General features: G+C 50.8%; 1 long non-coding RNA gene across 1 annotated transcript in view; it reads right to left on the bottom strand.

Moving 5' to 3' along the window:
- LOC139073948 (uncharacterized) overlaps positions 1-16,969 on the bottom strand; it is a 154,981-nt gene that overhangs the window by 57,124 nt on the left and 80,888 nt on the right. Inside the window, exon 2 of the long non-coding RNA XR_011523171.1 lies at positions 2,230-2,411. This is a non-coding gene — a long non-coding RNA (uncharacterized lncRNA). The remainder of the gene's footprint in view (positions 1-2,229; positions 2,412-16,969) is intronic.

Raw genomic sequence — 16,969 nt, 5'->3', positions numbered from 1 at the left:
CGGATATCTATTTGCACGCCTCCAGACAAGCCCAGGATGAAGGGCAGAGGGCAGCGCTGGGTGGGGGCGGGCGGTGAACACGGAGGGGAGGGTGGTGTTCGCTGCTGCTGCCGCCCTTTCACACTGTTTAGATTTGTGTTACCAGGGCACATGCTATATTTTCAATTTATAAAAAAAGATTTCATCACTTTAAAAAGAACATTTCAAAAGGAAGAATGCCCTCTCTCACCCCTTGCACCTTCTCTCCACAGCTTCACAACCAAACTTCCCAAGCCGGCCGTCCAGCCGTGACCATTGTTCCAGCCCCAATGACTCCCACCTGGGTCACCAACCACCTGCTTAGTGCTCAGCTCACACGCACGTCCATCCTCTTCCTCCCGCTGCCCGCCTCCCAGGAGAAGCCCTCACACCCAGGGTCCCTGCGCCTCCCTCGGCCCCTTCCTCCCATCTCTCAGCCACTCTCCCCATTTTCCCTGGAATCTCTTCCTTGGCTTTTTCCTTAGGATTCAGTATTGTTCTGCTCAGGCTGCCGTAACAAACTGCCATAGTCAGGGCTGTTTAAACAACAGAGATCTATCTTTTCACAGTCCAGGAGGCTGGAGTCCAAGATCAGGTGTGGCAGGGCCCGTTCCTTCTGAGGCCCCGCTCCCCAGGGTGTGGACGGCCACCTTCCTGCTGCATCCTCACATGGTCTCTCATCTGTGCATGCACATCCCGATGTCTCTCTCTTCCTATAAGGACCCTGGTCACACGGGATGAGGCCCACCCTAATGACCTCCTGTTGCCTGATCTCCTCGTCAGAGGTCCGTCACCAGATGCAGGCCCATTCTGAGGGACGGGGTCAGGACTTCACGTGTGAATCTGGGGACACGGTTGAGCCATAAAATGTTGTGTCTGCAGCCCTTCTCTTTTCTTCCCAAAGTGCAGCCTGTGCCCTCACAGGCTCCAGTCACCCCACACACCGACAACTCCCACTTTAAATTCCGACCTGGAATTCTTCCCAGAATTTCCGTCTGGACGCCCCGGAGGCACTGGGCCACCTTTCCCCACGTGTATCCCAGCCCAGCCGGTGGCCCCAGCCCCCAGAAGTGACCCCTCCCCCAACACCTTCCCCACAGCTCCCTGTCTGTCCTCTTCTCTCCTCTCACACCGCGGTGTCACTACCCTCTTAGGCATCCAGTGCTGTGCCCCTGAAGCCCAGCATCTGAGGCAGGGTCCAGCCGGGAGAGCAGAGACCACAGGAGTTACCCTCAGGACAGGATTTAGCCTAGGCACTGGGCCAACGGGATCCAGAGGGCCAAACAGCAGGAAGCAGCTTCTACCCCAGCGACAGGGTTGGGGACCAGAAGCTCACCCAGAGGGTCCTGAGGAGCTGGGATCCAGACCACTGGGGGCGGGGGGTCCTGATAGGACATGACTGGTGGGCTGAGGGGCCCCACGAGGCTGGCTCTGAAGGGCCCATTGCTGGGAGAAGAGCCACCCTCTGGGGTGACAAGAAAGAAGGGGAAGGAGCGAGGCACCCCCTCGATGTGCCCCCAGGCTCCCTCGCACCCCAGTGTGACAGACTGACTGAAGCCGCCGGCTAAACAGAAATGTAGCTGCTCGTGTCCCAGACCAGCATCATGGAGCCAAGCGTCTGAGGGTGGGCTCGGGCCGGGCAGCAGGAATCTCATCATCCACACGCACACCAGTGTGCACAGCAGACACTCGATAAACAGCCTCGGAATCAAAGAATGAAGGAATGAATAAGGGAAGCACGCATGGGCCACTTCACTGCTCGGGGGCACCTGGCCCCCTTCTGGTCCTCACACACACACACACACACACACGTGCGTGCACTCATGGTGAGCAATCTTCCCTGGCTTTCCCTCTGGCTGGAGCAGACCCTGGGTGGGGGTGAATCCCAGACACGGGGGCTCCCTCGAGTGCAGCTGAGGACTCGAGCTATCCAGGCCCCTCCAGCCCATTAGACCCACCCACAGTGGTCACACGCACCCCAGGAGAGAGCAGTCCAGCCCCTGCTGGCTCATACCAGTGACCCACCACCTGCACCCCGACCCTCCGCCCCACCAATTTCAGCCAAGGAGAATGAGTGACTCGGACCATCCTGCAGATTTAAAGCTTACCTCTGGAAAGTCTGAATTATGTATGACTTGGGAATGACCGTGTTACCTACATAAAATATTGATTTAATTCTTTTAAAACAAATAAAATGTAGGCAAGTGATACCTGGGAAAAGTCAGCTGTGGTGCAGACAGACGCTCCGGGGACATGGCTTTCTCGGCTACAACGTCCAGCGATTAAACCACGAGCACAGATTTCATCTACAAAAACCATGTTTTATTCACTGGCTTCAGCTTCATGACTCACAGACAGCAGGAGGATGGCGCTTCTTCTCTCAGAGATTATTCCTACGGAATGAAAGCAGACCATCAAAGGTGTGGTCAGGGTGAGGGGAGCCATGGCGGGGAGATGAGCCCCCCATGAGAGCAGGGCCCCCGTCCTGTCCTCCCCACCTGGAACCCCCACCGCGAAGACTGGGAGACGGGCCCCCCATGAGAGCAGGGCCCCTGTCCTGTCCCCCCTGGGCCCCGAGCCCCTCACTGTCCCTCTAATGCCCCAGGCACCTTCCCAGCTTTGTACCTGCCGGCCCCTCTGCCTGGACCCCTCCCCTAACTCCTCCAGGGCCCCTCCCTCATCTCCTCTGGACCCTCCCTACACACAGCACTCTGTCTCTCTCTCCCTCTCCTCGTCGTCTCCATGTTTGGCACAGGCCTATCTGACACTTCTATATAATCTGTTTGATGTCTGTCTTCCCCACTTGTCAGTCTATCCCGCAGACGCCGATGCCAACCAGGACATGCCATGCAGGAGCTCTATCGGAGGACACGCCATGGGGAGAACCGGCAGACGGTGGGGCAGGTCTGACTCTCAGACAGGACAAGGAAGGACGGAAGGCTGCTGGTGGGGGAAGTGTGAGACCCCGTGGGGCAAGGCAGCTCATGCCAGGAGCCCCATGTCCCCAGCTGCCCCATCATCTCCCCCAAACCCCCCAAACCCCGCCCCGCCCAGCTGCATTCCAGCACCTAGAACACTGGCGGGCACTTGTTCTCGCCTGTAAGTATTTGCTGTGCTCTCCTCCGGAACGCCCTCTGCCCACCTCCTGTGGCTCAGCCCGGGCTGCAAGGGGAGGACAGGGTGGGAAGGTGGAGCAGCTCTCCGGTGAAAGCCAGGCTGATGAAGGCCGGGCCCTCCTGCCTGCCCCGAGCGGGCAGGCTCCATTTCTGCAGGTGCATCTTCCGTGCCCCACTGGGCCTGAGAGAGCACCTGCTGGGGAAGAAGCTCCGTGTCATCTGGTTCTAAAGGGCCCTGAGGTCTGGAGCAGGATGCACGTTGGAAAGGCGTCCTCTGTTCCACGCAGTTAGGGGAGGGGTGATTTAGACGTCTCTTGTCTAAGAGGCCCTTTGGGGTGGGGGCTAATTGCACAGACTCACAGGAGGGGGTCTCACCAGGGCAGGCCAGTGCCCTGGTGAGGATGGGCTTTTCTCCCCGTCATGCTGACAGGGGCCCCCTGGAGAAAGCTGAGCAGACTTCACCCTCTGTATAATGTGCACCCCACCTTCTCACAAACGGGAATTGACACAGCTTACAGTGCATCCCGCAGACAGTGACAGTTAAAATGGAAATGGAGACCAGCAGCCTGACGGGGAAGGGAGAGAGTATCTCCGTGTGGCTCTGGCCCCAGCACCTGGGCCAGACCATCAGGAGGAGTCAGGCCTTTCAACTAAACACATTCATGAAGCATCCCCAGGCATCTCCAGGAGAGAGACAGCAGAATCACAGCCCCCTCCGGAAATACCTCTATTTCCCCAGAAATGACCATGGTGCTCCTCACAGGAGAGAAGAGACTCCACCAGGCCCCCAGGGCAGCTCCTGGCAATACCCTCCCAGGGGCGGCCTCTGCTGAGACAGCTGTGTCTCCCAGCCGAGAGGAAAAAGTCATTCCAACAAAAACAGCAACAAAGAGACATTCAAATAAATGCAGCCACCCCCGCAGATGCCATGGTAGTGGAAACCATGGCACCATGTTGCCTCACACCGAGGGCTCCCAAAAAGACACAAATGGAGGAGCCAATCTCCTTAGGTGACCAAGTTTCAGCTGTCCTTGCATCTGACCCCAGGCCCTTGGTCCCCCGCCCTCCCGCCCTCCTGGATCTGCTCAGCCTCCCCGGGGCCCTTGTGAGAGGAGGGACCAGGTCGGGGGCAGGGGAGACAGGGGGCTGCTTATCAGAGCACAGACACAACCAGGACCAAGTGGCCCCACGTGCGGAGTCCACACTTCTGTCCACTACAGGAGCTGACCTTACCAGCCTTGAACCAAGATGCGCCAAAACACAGGTAGCCATGACCTTGGGGCCACTGACCCCAACTGGTGAGTCTTCTCCACTCCACCAGCATTTCAGCCAAATTACACGCACGAACCGCCAGGTGTTAACACTTAAGTAGCATGTTCAGCGGGCGTCTACACTTTTCCCACAGAGACTCAAGTCCACCTCTTAGCCCCCCAGTTACAGGAGAACCATATTTAAGGCCCCCAAGAACACCGTCACCAAGATACCTAGGGCGAACTTGAGTGGGGAGGATGTGCACCAGGCACGCGGCGGGCTGTCCCACACACTGTCCCTAGTCCCCTTAGAGAAGGCTATCCATGCCCTCCTATCACTGGGGGAACCCCATGGCTTAGGCAGGGACACCCAAGGTCCGAGGCTGACATGTGAGGTCTCACATCCCCAGTCGTGGGGGTCCTGTTCCAGGCCCAAGGCTTCATGGATGGTCGAGATGCCATTCTCCCTGAGACCTCACAGCCTATGGGATGGGGATAATGCAGGACAATGACACAGGCTTGACTTTGGAGGTCCAGATGTTTCCATGTGGCTCTGAGACCGTGTCTGCTTTCCTCCTGGTCACTCTGCTTCGCCCCAGAATGGAAGGAAAACCCCAACAGTCAGTGGATGGAACCCCAGTGAACAGGGGCCTGGCGGGCCATAGAACCACTGCAAAGAACCGAAGAAAATCTGTTCTGCTGATCTTTTGGTTATTTGGAGACGTCAATATTGTTTAAATACAGTAAAATTCACTCTATTTGGTGTACGATTCTATAAGTTTTGACAAAGGCACAACATAATGTAACCAACAACACAAGATAGAGAACGTTCCATCATCCAAATGTGACTTTGTGGTCACCCCTGCCTCCGTCCAGCCCCTGACAACCACTCTGTTCTCTGTCTCTGTAGTTTTGCCTTTTCTAGAATATGAAATAAGTGGAGTCTCACATTACGCAGCCTTTTTGGGTCTGGCTCCCTTCACTTCGAGCACGCCTTTGCGGCTTATCCATGTTGCGCATCAGTAGTTCATTGCCTTTCCCTCGCAGACGGGGATTCCATGGTCTGCAGGCACCACAGTTTGTCCGTTCACCTATTGGTGGGTTGATGGATGTTTGCATTGTTTCCAGTTTGGGGCGATGATGAACAAAGTTGCTGTAAACATTCACAAAGCAGTATTTATGTTCATGTAGGTTTTCGCTTCCCTTGGGCAGACGCTGGTAGTGAGAGTGCTGGACCGTGTGGTAAGTGTATGGAACGGCTCACAAACCTCCAGGCTGTCTCCAACGTTGTCCGCGCGCTTCTGCAGTCCACCAACCCCGCGGGCGCGTTCCCGCTGCTACACAGCCTCACCAGCCACTGGCGCTGTCTCGTTTTGGTTTTTGTTTGTTTGTTCACAATTCTGATCGGTGTGAAGAGATGTTGTGGTGGCTTGAGCATCTTTTCCTGTGCCTATTTGCCATCTGTATATCCACTTTAGTGCAGTGTCTGTTTCAATTTCTCGCCCATTTTTTAAGTTGGGTTTTTGTTCTCTCATTGTTGAGTTTTAGCGTTCCTTATATGTTCGGCATACAATCCCTATGACAAATGTGTGATTTGCATTTGTCTCTTCCTTCTCTTGGCAATCTTTTGAAGAGCAAAATTTTTAATTTGATGAAATTTATTAAATTTTTTAAGGATCATGCTTTCAGTGTCGTCTCTAAGAACTCTTGCCTAAGCCAAGTTTATGAAAGTTCATCCCTCTGGGAGTTCTGTAGCTCAGGCTTCACCTTTAGGTGTGTGATGGATTCAAGTTAGCTTTCATTTGTGGTACAAAGACTGGGGTGAGATTTTTCTTTTTTGCATCTGGATATTCAGTCGACCGGCACCATTTATAGAAAATGCTCTCGTTTCTCTATTTAACAGCCTTTGCACTTAGACAGGCTGTTAGGACCGAATGACATACTGTGTGTGAACGTTCAGCACACGGGAATACTCAGAGTAAGTGCTTGATAAACAGTAGCTTTAAAAATCCCACACTCTCCACATTCCAGAAGTTTCACCTTCTGCATGGCAGTGGAAACACATCCCTCTCAGAAGCGCCCTGGTCAAGAAGAAGACCCCCCTCCGTCTGGTCCTGACGGCGGCCCAAGAGGACTCGCACAGACAGAGACGGGAGGCACGGTCCTCAGATGCAAATAGCAATTCTGGAAGCCTTCCTGTGGGGCAATTAGGGAGAGAAAAGTACAGCCCTTGACCCCCTCCCAATATAGATATAAACACATACGGTGCTCTATAAACATGAGGCGGCATTGTTATTACTGGGACGGCCGTATTTAGAGATCCTTTACTGGGAAAATTTGTATTAATAATTGACAGGGTGATTGCTTTTCGCTTTGCCTACTCAGGCATTATTTGCTTTGTGTATAGCACAATTGATTTTGTAAACAGAGCATATTTAAACATAACTTGACAACAGTGATGGTTTACTTGATGTTAACCTTTAAAATTATATTTATCGAGCCGTATATCTTTGGCATTTGTAATAACTACAGCCAAACGAAGTCATCAGGAGCCAGGGCCAGTCTACCAGCTGGCGCTTAATCTCGTCTCCTCCTCCTCTGAGGGGAGGAAGAATTCATTCAAAGGTTCGTGAGCCAAAGGCAAAACATCCTCACGAACCCACCCACGTTGATACGGGCTCAACACAAGGTTGACATGAGGGAAGCCACACTGTAGAAAAGAGACCATACTGTAACTTTAAATGACCTCTGACTAACCAGCCCAGACAGGCTCTGTAGATTTTGCGGCCCCTCCTAGCTGCTTTAAGATGATAACTTTCTTCTTTTGAGTTCCTTAGGAACGTGATGACCCCTGGTATGCTGATAGCCATCATCAATGACAACTGAAAGAGCAGGGTGTAGGGCAGCTGCTCCGTTTTCTGAGGCACATCCAGTAAAACAAAGGACTGTCAGGAACTGGGGCCAGATGTCTGCCCCACCCAGGGACCAGCCGCCTCCCCACCTGGAGACTTAGCCCGTAGATAACAGGCCTGTGGCCTTTGTTCTGGGAGATGGTTCTTTTGGACATAAGTCGGCCATCTTCCCTCTTGCTAGCAAGCTGTAATAAAGTCCTTTCTCTCCTACCCCCCTGCCTCCAGACTATTGGCATATCTTGCGGCGAGCAGACGAGCGCACTTGGGCAGTAAAAACATCTCCCCTGGGTGGCCCCATCCGCGCAAGCAGCGTGTGGGGGCAGGGATCCTAGCACACCTGCTGTGTCGCCCGACTGCGCGTCCATCCCCAGGCATCTTCCCCACACTGTTCAGGAGCAGGAGGTGAGAGCTCCGTTCCAAAGAATCTGTGTGTCCAGGAGGTCATCCAGCACGCCTACAGTCCAGAGCGGGTAACCCCAGACCTCTTTCTGCTCCCCCGTCCTCACCAGCGACTCCCTGGAAAGAGCCAAGCTCGAGGACAGGGACTCCATCCAGTGTCACCCAAAGAGCTTCCAATCCAGCGGGCAGGGCCCAGGCCTCCGGAGCTCCCCGGAACAGGCCGGTTTGATGCAGAGTCGGGGGGCCATTCCTTCAAGGTCCTAAGGGAAGGTGCTTTTCCTCAGACACTGATTCAAGAAAACACCTTCGACAAACACACACGGTGATGGCCCGGGACTGGGGTTTGCACAGAGGCGTGGTCCTCCTTCAAGCCTCTGGTCCTGGGACACATAAGCCCAGGATTCCCAAACGTGCCCCATCCTGAGGCCGCGATTTGTAACAGGCAACACTTAGCCCCGTGGGGCGGCCTGGGGCTCAGGCCCTCCAGTCTTTCCAACTTCAGCCTGGACACGTACAGTGCATATCCCCCAGCCCAGGTCCCGGCAGCCCGGGGCCCTGCAGTGTCTCCAGGATCCCTGGCGGGTGGGCCTAGGCTCCGCACGGGCTCTCTTTCTGTGCCTCCCTTGTTCACTCACTCAGGACACTGTCACTGCGTTCATCCTGGTGTCTTTGCGGCATTGCCCCAATGCCAATGAGGTGTTCAATGTTTTTCCTCCATCTGCAGAGGGCCTGGGAGCACTGGGGGAGCTGGCCCCCTGGGCCTGGGAACCCTGTAGAGTTCAGTGGAAGGCTCCTGGGGGGTGGCACTCTCGGGGGCTGCATTTCCTCTGGGCCCCCACCCCACCGTGGCATCGCTGGCCCTCACCCTGCTTTGTCTCCGTGCCCATGCACTCCCACGCCCTGCTCCCGGGGCTGACTCTAGAAACCCTGTAGACCAATTTAGCCATGCTGGCCAGGCACCTCTCCTGCTTTGAAAATCCAAAAATGCATTAAGGCTGGGCTCAGCCAAAGACCTCCCACTGTGGGTGTCACCTGTGAGCAGCTCCGAACGACCACCAGAGACTTTGAACCATCTCACCATCACCTGCCTGGAGAGCTGCCTGCACCTGCACTCACCAGTCCCTGTGATGGTACAGAGTAACGGATCCTTTAATGTGACACTGCCGGAAATTATGCCACTGGCCCTTCTCACTGCCCTGAACGCCCTGGCGACCCCGACCCCTGAGCCCTGAGGGAGGTTGCTTCAGTTACCTTCACATTCCATCCAGACTCCGACTCCACGGGCCCACCGCAGCCTAGACCACCACCTCCTCTAGCCCGGGACAGGGGCTCCCATTGCCTCTCCCACCTCACAGTCCACTCTCCATAGGGCAGCCCGAGCGATTCTCCAAAACCACAACTCAGATTGTCTTAAATAAGCTTCTCTCTCTTATTTAAGCAACCCCTCACTGCCTGAAATCCAACTGCACAATTTCTCTCCCTCCTTTGAGAGCGCCGGCCTGTCTGCTGCCTCAGGGCCTTTGCACAAGTGATGCCTTCTCCTGAAGGACTCTTGCTGCCATCATTATGCCCCGGCCCCTGCCAAGAGCCTCTCATCCTTCAGGTCTCAACTTACACATCCCCTCCTCAGGACAGTCTTCCCCACCTCTTACCAGATGGACAGACATGCCTCCCTCAGCACCCATTTTGATTCCCCCAGCACTCATCATACCTTGGAACTGTCTGACGTATTTGTTCACCTGTAGACTCTAAGTTCCATGAGGGCAGGAGCTGGGAGGCACCAGGCCTCCGCTCACTGCAGAGTGGGCACTCCATGAACCCCTGTTCAATGAACACATGCCAGCCGCCGCCACCCCGAGGAGCCAGAGCAGGTACACTCGGATTCACCTGTATCGATAAAGCTGTCTCCCCTCCTCTCCCTAACTGACCTCTGCTGCAGGCAGTGCGTCCCCCCGGCCAGGGTGGCAGTCCTGAGGAAGGCTCTTCACAGTGGGGCAGACATTTGGCACTCCCGGGCTCAGGGCATGACCACCCTGTGGCTGGGGCAGCGCCCCCCAGGGTGGCATCATGGGGACCAGGGTCCCTGCAGCCGTGCTCCATGCTCAGGCGCGTTAAGGAAGTAGTGGTCCAATGTCATCAACCGCAGAATTCCTCAGGGCCGTCACTAAACACCGTGATCTCCAGAGGGAAACTGGGCCCAGTTCCTCGACTTTGGGATGCCGTCGGTCGTGAAATACATCATTAATTGTCTAACAGCTTGTTGGAAGAAAACAGAAAGCTATGCTGACTAGTGTTGTAAGCTGTAACAAGGTGCCCATGGCCCTGCATGCCGGAGACTGAGGGGCTCCTGGGAGGAGGGGCTCTCAGGGCTAAAACCAGGGACTTCCTGGGCAAATCACGGTGGCTGGGCACCCAGCCATCGCCTATCTTGAGAAAATTGAAATGCAGGGGCAGGGGAATTACATCTGGGAATTTGCGTTGTTCCCCAGCGATGCACCAGATCACTAAAGGTGTGCCTCACAGGTTTGCACAGAACACCCTCAGGAGCTGGTGCTCCAAGGCTACACTGGGAGAGCTGGAGTCTGCCCTGCCTGCAAACACACCAGGGACCAAGGTCACGGCCCCAGGGGGAGCCAACAAGCTTGCAATGAGCTGGTCCTGACCTCAGGCCACCTGGGTTCAAACACAGACTCTGTCACTTGCTCGATGAGGACCTTGCCCTCTGGGCCCCCATTTGGTAAGATGCAGGAGATGGTGCCCGCAGGGTGGTGGAGAGGATTAATAAGGTTATGCGGGTCAGCCGCACAGGCAGCTGGCAGGAGTGGAAGGGGCCTCATGCCTTTTGGGCATTTTCATCATCATTAACCTGCCTGGTGACCCAGATTGACCCCGGTGGTGTAGATTTAATGATCTACATTTTTAGCAGAAACACAAATTCCAGGGAATCAGGTGTGATAACTAGTTAGCCCTTGTAAGAAACAGAAATTGGATTTAAGAGAAAACAATTACATATATAATATTATGACCCAAGCATGAGGGAAAATGAAAACATTTTGCTCATTCTAACAACCAGAATATTTTAATGATTGAATAATCCTAGAGTGTCCATGGAAAAAGAACATTCCAACAGTAAGAAGCAAGTGCTTGGGGACCCCATGTTTGGGGAAGTCAGGCTGGAGCATTAGGCTCCTGGAGGCCACCACGGTGTCCAGATGAAAGATGCTGAGGACCCAAGGACAAACTCAAATCTCTCCCACTTCAGGATGCAACACAACAATCCAGCCAGGAAGGTGTTGGCACAAGAATGGACACATAGGTCAATGGAACAGAATGGATTCCAGAAATACACACACGATGTATTGAAGATCGATTTTCAACAAAGATTCCAAGGTAATTTAATGAGGAAAAGATAATTTTTGCAGCACATGATGCTAGCACAATTGGACACCCATATGTGGAAAGAATGAACCTTGACTCTTGTCACACACCATAAACAAAAATTAACTCAAAATGGTTTATAGATCTATACGTAACCATAAACCATAAAACTTCTAGAAGAAAACATAGGGAAAAAATTCTTGTGGTCTTGGGTTGGCCAACAACTTGTTACAAAGGACACAAAAGCACAAAACTTGATAAATTGGACTTCACCAAAATCAAAGACTTTTGTTCTTCAAAAGATACTGTTAGAAAACAAAAAGATGGAGCCAGCCCAGTGTTGTAGTGGTTAAGTTCACGTGCTGTGCATCAGAGGCCCAGAGTGCACAGGTTCAGATCCCAGGCATGGACCTAGCACCACCCGTTCAGCCATACTGTGATGGCATCTCACATAAAATAGAGGAAGATTGGCACAGATGTTGGCTCAGTGACAATCTTCCTCAAGCAAAAAGAGGAAGATTGGCAACAGATTTTAGCTCAGGGCCAATCTCCCTCACAAGAAGAAAAAGAAAAGGTAAGATAGACTAAGAAAAATTTGCAAGATATATGTCTGATAAAAGACTTGCATCCTAAATACATAAAGAACTCATAATTCACTATTAAGAAGACAAACAATTGGGTTTTTTAAATGGGCAAAAATTTTGGATAGATAATTTACGAAAGAAATATATTGATGGTAAATAAGCACATGAAAGATGCTCAATGTCATCACTAGAGAAATGAAATCAAAACCACAATAAACTACCACTAAATTTCACATTAGAACAGCTAAAATTAAAGACTGACAATACCAAGTGTTGACAAGAATGTAAAGCAACTGGAACCCCTATATATTGCTGGTGGGAATATCAAAATGGCACAGCCACTGTGGAAAAGAGTTAAGTAATTTCGTATAAATTTAAATATACGCTAGCATACAACCCAGCAGTCCACTCTAGGTATTTACCCAAGAGAAATAAAATATATGTACACACAAAGACTTGTACACAAATGTTGTTAGGAGCCTTATTCATAATAGCCAACACTTTGACAGAACCCAAATGTCCATTAACTAGTGGTTGATGGTAATTATGGTATATTCACACAGTGGAATACTGTTTAGGCATTCAAAGAAATGAATGACTGATAAAGCAGCAACATAGATGAATCTCTCTCAATTATGCTAAGTGAAAGAGCTTGACACAAAGATATACACTGCATGATTGTAGAAAATTCTAGAAAAGGCAAAACTATAGTGATATAATGCAGACTAGTGGTTGCCTGAAGCCAGGAATTGGGGAGCGATTGACTGCACAGGAACAGGAGAGAACTTTGGGGGGCAGGGGTGGAAATGTTCTTTATGCTGATTGTGGTGGTAGTGATATGAATCTAGGCATCGGTCAAAATTCATTGAACTGTAGATCTTAAATAAGTGAATTTTTGTGTATAAATCATACCTTGATAAAGCTGATTTTTTAAAATCAAGAAATAAATTATTCCCCGATTTTCAAAAATGGAGGGGCCAGCCCCATGGCCAAGTGATTAAGTTCATGGGCTCCACTTTGGTGGCCCGGGGTTCGCTGGTTTGGATCCTGGGTGCAGACATAGCACCACTCATCAAGACATGCTGAGGTAGCATCCCACATAGAAGAACTAGAATGACTTGACAACTCGGATATACAACTATGTGCTGGGGCTTTGGTGAAATAAAAAAGAAAAAGAGGAAGATTGGCAACAGATGTTAGCTCACGGCCAATCTTCTTCACCAAAAAATGTACCTTAATATTTTTTAAAAATGGAAGAAAGAAAACCCAGGTTAAAGGGAACATGTGGGTATCCATTTCCAGCAATATAATAAATCGAGTACCCCTATTCACCCTCCTTCTGAAAACAATTAAAAATGCTGGAATAAACTGAAAGCAGCTTCTAAATGCATTGATGAATTGGTGAGGAAGTAAGGAATTCTCAACGACTGAAAACCACGTGGGAGCAGGAACCTAGGCAGCTAAGCATGGTGTGAAGTCAGCTCCCGCCAGGAGGCTGTTTGCAAAAGATGGCAGCTGGAGTTTTGATTTCCCCCCCTGGCAGGCTGTGGGAACAAAGACACAGCTTTTAGTGAGTGTTAAGTAGAAAATACCCCTCCCACATCTAAACCAGGATTCCCAGTCACTATACCTTCATTGTAAGAGTTGCCTAAAGATAAAGCCACATCTTCAGGAAACCACCAGGAAACTTGCCATTCTCAAGCCTTGGAGCTGAGTGGCAGGAGGAAAAAAAACAACTTAAAATTTCAAAACTGCAAACAAGCCATTATGTGGATTTACAGCCTAAAATCACAACACCTAAGTAGTATAAAAAAACTCAACCTGAAAAGTGAGTGGAAGCAATATCAGAGCAAGAGTACCCCCAGGTGGCAGGCAGAGACAAAGCCACTTTCTAAGGAACCCACCTTCAACCAAGGCCTCCAAAAAACTTGGCACAGAAACTTCCAAGAAATACGAGCTTATGGTCAAAACTCACAAAATCACAAGGACACAAGTTACCAGGAGCATGAACCAGCAGAAACAACAGAAGAATCAGTCATAAAAGTATTTCAAATATGGCAATTATGAAATATGAAATAGAAAATTATCATATGTAACATGTTTAAAGAAATAAAAGAAAAGAATCTAAAATATGAGCAAAGGGCACTATTAAAACAACAACCACATAACTGAAAAAAAAAAAAAACACCAACAGAATTCTAGAATTGAAAGTATAACTGGAATTTAAAACTTCATGTATGGGTTACCAACAAATTAAACACAGCTGAAGGGAAAATTAGTAAACTGGAAGACAGGTGTGAAGAAATTATGCTGAATGCAATGCAAAGGACCAAAAAGATAAAAAATATTCTTTAAAAAGAGAGGAGACATCTGAAGAATTAAGTGTGAAGGGCTGACATAATATTTACTTGAAGTTCCGGAAGGAGAGGACAAAGAGCACAGGGCAGAGATGACGTTCAAATCAGTAAGGATGAGCACTCCGGAACCAATGAAAGACTCCAATTCACAGATTCGAGCAGCCCCACCAATTCCAACCAAGAGAAATAAAGTTCACACTAGACACATCGTGATGAAACTAGAGAAGATCCCAAAGGCATCAAGAGAGACAAGATAACAGCCCTCCATCAGAGTTGGCAGGAGAAATAAAACCAATCTGCTCTCTTGCCCATTGGTGTCTAAGCCCAAGGCCTCCTGTCTGACGTTGAAGACCCTTTGAGTGGCCTCAGCCCCCACTGGCCATGTCCCCTCTGCTCTTGACACATGCACACACCTCTGCACACCCTGGCGCTTCCACTGTGCCACCTCAGCAGCTTTCTTTTTTCAAGTAGCTTCTTCTTGCCTATCTGCCTGTATCTGTCTACCAAACTCCTATACAATCCTCAAGACCTTCTCAGACCACACCACTGTGTTGAGCCTCCTCATGAGTTCTCCTTGAGGACCCACCACCCTTCTCACCATCTGCATCCTCTCCTGAGCCCTTTGCATTGTATGTCCTGGGCCCAGCTTTACTACATGTAACGTAGGCCACAACAGTTTGCACCACTTCTGGTTGAGGCTCACCTCTCCTCCAGGCTATAAGTTCTTTGAGAACAAGAGTCGTGTCTAAACAGTTTTTCGACTCCATAGTAGGTTACATGCTGTGAATACGCAGTATTGATTGGGAGAGTAGGACCCCTGCAGAATGAGGATCAGATCCGCATTCTCTCTATAGAGGGGCGGCACGTTTAGGCCTTGAGTAGAGATAGGAGGCAGGCCTGCAGTCCTGGATGGACCACAAAGCATCAGCGATGCCCAGTCCAGGAGAGCACAGGAGGCCATGCCCGGGAAGCCAACCCTCCCAGTGCACCTGTGTGGCGATGCCTCCCAGTGCCTCCATCACGTACTGGCTATTCCTCCCCAGCAAGACCCAAGCGCACCTTGCACGAATGCTGAGCCCCAGCACCCAGGGAAAGCGAAGCACGAGTCACTCAAATGAGAAGTTTGCGGCCTCTGATGTGGCTTAAACGCAAACATCACAGTGAAAAGAAGCGGGGCTGTTCTTTGGAACTAAGTCAGTCCTCTGCTGTGCCAGGAAAACCAAGTCCCTGAGACCCCCGTAGATTCCACCAAACCTGCTCCTAAACGTGCACCCCGAGTGCCCGCACAGAGCCCTGCTCTGCGTCTGGCTGTAGGCTTCGGGAGTGGGCAGATAAACCCCACTCTGTCGTATGCCGTTGTGATGTGCCATCAAGTGGGCTCTGACTCCTGGCGACCCCGTGAGTGAGTGCTGTCCACAATGCCCTGTGGTCAGCAGCCCTGCTCAGCTCCCATGGACTCGTGCCTGTGGCTTCCTTATGGAGTCATCCATCTCGTATTTGGTCCTCCTCTCTTCTGGCTGCCGTCTACTTTTCTAGCGTTATTGTCTTTTCCAAAGCCTCCTCCCTTCTCATGATGTGCCCACAGTACGACAGCCTCAGTTTCATCATTTTGCCTCCAGCGGTAGTTCAGGCTTCATTTGCTGTGGGACCCACTTGCTCATCTTTCTGGCGGTCCAGGGTGTCCGCAGAGCTCTCCTCCAACAGCGTTTCTCAAGTGAATCGAGTTTCTCCCTGTCAGCCTTCTTCACTGTGCAGCGTTTGCGCCCGTACATAGTAACTGGGAAGACGACGGTGCGGATAACCTTGGCCGTGGTCTCTAACGACCCTTGATAATCCTTCCTAATTCTTCTGTCTCTGCCTTTCCGAGTCTCAGTCCTCTCGATTTCTTGGCTGCAGTCTCCATATAATTTGAGCTGAGGGAAACAGAATCTTTAACAATTTCAAAGTCTTCGTTGTCTTCGCTAAAGCTGTGTAGGTCTTCTGTAGCCATGATCTCTGTCTTCTTTTTCGGGGGTGGGGAGCGGGTTTTGTTCTTTTGAGGAAAGTTAGCCCTGAGCTAACATCTGCTGCCAATCCTCCTCTTTTTGCTGAGGAAGACTGGCCCTGAGCTAACATCCGTGCCCATCTACCTCTACTTTATAGGTGGGTCGCCTACCACAGCATGGCTTTTGCCAAGCGGTGCCATGTCTGCACCCAGGATCCGAACCGGCAAACCCCAGGCTGCAGAAACAGAACATGCAAACTTAACCGCTGCGCCATCGAGCCAGCCCCCGATTTCTGTCTTCCTGATGTTCACATGCAGTCCTGCTTTGGCTCTTTCTTTTTTCACTCTGTCAGAAGTGGTTTCAAGTCTTTCCGGCTTTCTGCCAGTAAGACAGTGCCATCCACATGTCTTGGATTGTTGACGTTTCTTCCAGCAATTTTCACTCCGTCTGAGTCTACCCAGTCTTTCGTGTGATGTGTTCTGCATACACACTAAACAGATGGGAAGATGAAATGCACCCTTGCCTGACACCTTTGCCTGTAGGAAACCATCCTGTCTCTCCATATTCTGTCCCGACATGGCTTCTTGTCCACAGCACAGGTCACACATCAGGACAGTCGGGTGCTATAGTACACATGGATTATGTATCTGTTTGCAAGCTACAGTGTGTTGTTTATATATGTGTCCACCAAATAAAAAATAAAGCTCCAAAGGCAGCCAATAACTTTTATAGGAATTCAATCTTAACATTAGCTGAAGAAATCATCTAACGGCAAACATTATGAAGGACTTACGCGGAGAGCTTCCTTATTATGAAGAGGGCTCATGGCAGCAAGAAATGATAACAGTCCTCTGCTCTCAGGGGTCCTAATTCATAGTGAGAAAATGTAGACATATTTTATTTATTCTTTCTTCCGAGGATTAGTTGTCAACCAGCACTTCCTGTCTAATGTGGACATCAGTCACAATCC

This window comes from Equus przewalskii, chromosome 1 (genome assembly GCF_037783145.1).
Source record: "Equus przewalskii isolate Varuska chromosome 1, EquPr2, whole genome shotgun sequence".
In the NCBI taxonomy this organism is placed as follows: Eukaryota; Metazoa; Chordata; class Mammalia; order Perissodactyla; family Equidae; genus Equus; species Equus przewalskii.
Note: the sequence above shows the minus strand (reverse complement) of the source record. Positions and strands in the feature narration are given on the sequence as shown.